The sequence below is a fragment of the Bos javanicus genome, chromosome 3, assembly GCF_032452875.1.
Source record: "Bos javanicus breed banteng chromosome 3, ARS-OSU_banteng_1.0, whole genome shotgun sequence".
In the NCBI taxonomy this organism is placed as follows: Eukaryota; Metazoa; Chordata; class Mammalia; order Artiodactyla; family Bovidae; genus Bos; species Bos javanicus.
The window spans coordinates 45748434-45752687 of record NC_083870.1 but is presented as its reverse complement, the minus strand read 5'-3'; positions in this window follow the sequence as shown (position 1 = coordinate 45752687).

Genomic DNA, 4254 nt, shown 5'->3' with positions numbered 1-4254 from the left:
CAACGGTATTTTTCAGAGATTTAGAACAAATAATTTCACAATTTGTATGGAATTACAAAAAACCTCGAATAGCCAAAACAATCTTGAGAAAGAAAAAGGGAACTGGAGGAATCAAACTGCCTGACTTTAGGTTATACTACAAAGCAACAGTCACCAAGACAGTATGGTACTGGCACAAAGACAGAAACTTAGATCAGTGGAACAAAATAGAAAGCCCAGAGATAAATTTACGCACCTATGAACACCTTGGAGAAGGCAATGGCACCCCACTCCAGTACTCTTGCCTGGAAATCCCATGGATGAAGGAGCCTGGTAGGCTGCAGTCCATGGAGTCTCAAAGAGTCGGACATGACTGAGCGACTTCAGTTTCACTTTTCACTTTCATGCATTGGAGAAGGAAATGGCAACCCACTCCAGTGTTCTTGCCTGGAGAATCCCAGGGATGGGGGAGCCTGGTGGGCTTCCATCTATGGGGTCGAACAGAGTCAGACATGACTGAAGTGACTTAGCAGCAGCAGCAGCAGCATGGACACCTTATCTTTGACAAAGGAGACAAGAATATACAATGGAGAAAAGACAGTCTCTTTAAAAAGTGGTGCTGGGAAAACTGGTCAACCACTTGTTAAAGAATGAAACTAGAACACTTTCTATCACCATACACAAAAATAAACTCAAAATGGATTAAAGATTGAAATGTAAGATCAGAAACTATAAAACTCCTGGAGGAAAACATAGGCAAAACACTTTCTGACATGAATCATAGCAGGATTCTCTATGACCCACCTCCCAGAGTAATGGAAATAAAAGCAAAAATAAGCAAATGGGACCTAATTAAACTTAAAAGCTTTTGCACAACAAAGAAAACTATAAGCAAGATGAAAAGACAGTCTTCAGAATGGGAGAAAATAATAGCAAATGAAACAACTGACAAAGAATTAATCTCAAAAATATACAAGCAACTCCTAAAGCTCAATTCCAGAAAAATAAATGACCCAATCAAAAAATGGGCCAAAGAGCTAAACAGACATTTCTCCAAAGAAAACATACAAATGGCTAACAAACACTTGAAAAGATGCTCAACATCATTCATTATCACAGAAATGCAAATCAAAACCACAATGAGGTACCATCTCACGCCAGTCAGAATGATTGCTATCAAAAAGTCTACAAACAATAAATGCTGGAAAGGTTATGGAAAAAAGGGAACCCTCTTACACTGTTGGTGGGAATGCAAACTAGTACAGTCACTATGGAGACAGTGTGGAGATTCCTTAAAAAACTGGAAATAGAGCTGCCATATGACCCAGCAATCCCACTTCTGGGCATACACACAGAGGAAACCAGAATTGAAAGAGACATGTGTACCCCAATGTTCATTGCAGCACGGTGTACAATAGCCAGGACATGGAAGCAACCTAGATGTCCATCAGCAGACAAATGGATAAGAAAGCTGTGGTACATATACACAATGGAATATCACTCAGCTATTTAAAAAAAATGCATTTGAATCAGTTCTAATGAGGTGGATGAAACTGGAGGCTTTTATACAGAGTGAAGTAAGTCAGAAAGAAAAGCATCAATACAGTATATTAATGCATATATATGGAATTTAGAAAGATGGTAACAATGACCCTATATGCGAGACAGCAAAAGAGACCCAGATGTAAAGAACAGACTTTTGGACTCTGTGGGAGAAGGCAAGGATGGGATGATTTGAGAGAATAGCATTGAAACATGTATATTATCATATGTCATCATATCATATGAAATAGATTGCCAGTGCAGGTTCAATGCATGAGGAAGGGTGCTCAGGGCTGGTGCACTGGGATGACCCTGAGGGATGGGACGGGGAGGGAAGTGGGAAGAAGGGTCAGGATGGGGAACACATGTACACCCATGGCTGATTCATATGAATGTATCACAAAAAAAAACCCTCAATATTATAAAGTAATTAGCCTCCAATTAAAAAAAAATTCTTTGGAGGGTGATTTTCTCCCAAACATTAGAGACTTTGATTTATCATAAAACTTTTCTTCCCTTTCTGATTTTCTAAGGCCAGATTAACTCTTATACAAATTTACCAAGAGAATCATGACTGAAAATCAAGTGGATTCAAATATTTCTAATATACCTGCTCAGAAAATGTAATTATATATATAAATACATATGTGTGTGTGCTTATTAGTTGCTCAGTCGTGTTTGACTCTTGTGACCCCATAGACTGTAGCCTGCCAGCTTCTGTCCATGGGATTCTCCAGGCAAGGATACTGGAGTGAATATCAGTCCTATTTTATGGAATAAACACAGTATAATTTATTCAACAACGTGTATCATGTATTCTATACAAACCTGCTTGTGCATACACATATACACACGCAGGTGCTACATATATACATATGTATCATGTATTGGCATAAAAATCACAGATAACAGAGAAAACATAAATCCCTGTCAGAAATTTATTCAGTGATTACTTATCGAATGCTACTGTTTCAGACACTGAGGTCGGCATTAGTGACACCTCAGTGTATAATAAAGACAATTTTCTTGTCATCACAAAAATTAAGCCACTGGTTCAGAAACTCATACTGTCACATAATGATTTTGAGTAAGTGTTTTAAATGAATGGGGTTATTATGAGAGTTAAATGACAATGTATATGATAGTATTTTGTAAATTGCAAAATGCCATGCAATGTTACACATTAAGTATTTAAAGATATGTTCTCCAATGCTCATGTTCTGGAAATACACCATTGGAGTATGATTGACTATGAATGATTTAGGGTAAAATGCAGTGTGAGTAGGAGGTTTATAGACTTAGCTGACTTAAAGTAGGGAAAAAATATCCTCTAGAATGAATAGTCCCTGAATTTCTCTCATTACTGCAAATCCTTTTCTTCTTGCTTGTTGCTTCTCTCTCACAATCAAAATTTACCATAATTCCAGCAGCTGGCAGTTAAAAAGCTGTCTCTTGGTTTTCTTGCTGAGAGCTTACTCTTTTGTAGTTTTAAGTATGTTTATATTTGGGATTGAGACAGAACCTTGTTGAAATTATTCACTGTTTATTTTGGTTGTCTGCAATGGACATCTCATGTACCTCATAGGTTCCCACCCTTCCCTGCAAGTTAAGACTAAGGTATTCATTCTGGGCTTACTGGTGGTTGACAGCTCTATGCTGAGTCACTCTTTGGAAATTGCCCCTGGCTAAAGAGATTAATTCACCTGAGAATCCTGCCTCTTTCTCTGGTTCAGTTCAGTTCAGTTGCTTAGTCATGTCTGACTCTTTGTGACCCCATGGACTGCAGCACGCCAGGCCTCCCTGACCATCACCAACTCCCGGAGTTTACCCAAACTCATCTCCATTGAGTCGGTGATGCCATCCAACAACCTCATCCTCTGTCGTCTGCTTCTCCTCCTGCCTTCAATCTTTCCCAGCACCAGGGTCTTTTCCAATGGTAATGCACATCCAATAACTGATGTAGGGCCATAAAGGTTTGGCACTTGCCTCAGTTCAAAATATCTTTGGCCATCCCAACTTCAGAGGTCCCTGATGGGATAATCTGAGACGTGTGTTGGAATTGCCAAGAATTCAGCTTCCTCTGTCCATCCTGCTTCATTCTCCACTCCAACAGGTCCTTATCCAAATAACACTTCCCAACAAGTAAACTTCCTGTGTATACATTTCTTTGTTAGGTTCACTTCCAGAGGACCTAAGCAGAATTAACACTGCAGAACATTATTTCACTGATAAAATAAATTGTATTTAAATGTACTTAGTTATCCACACATCTGGACATAAAAAACTGACTCACATAATAAAGTCTCATAATTTTTCCATATACTGAGATATTCCTATATTTGTTCATATATTTATTCATATCAAAAATAACTATATGCCTAATATATACTAGGTATAGTGAAAAAAAATAGAGATATGATGAGCAAAAAAGAAATGAATTCTCTGCTCATGCAGTTTACAGATAAGTTAGAGAGATGAACATTTGTCAAGTAATCACACAAAAATATAATATTTACTATGAATAACAACATCAAGGAAAATGTAGAGAACTGTTACATCTGAAGTACTGGGAAATCAGTGAAGGATAGCTTGAGTAAATGACCTTGCTGCTAATTTCTGAAGGACAACAGGAGTTAAGAAGGCAAAAAGTATTGAAAGTGAAAGTGCTGGTTGCTCAGTCATGTCCAACTCTTTGCGACTCATGAACTGTAGCCCACCAGGCTCCACTGTCCA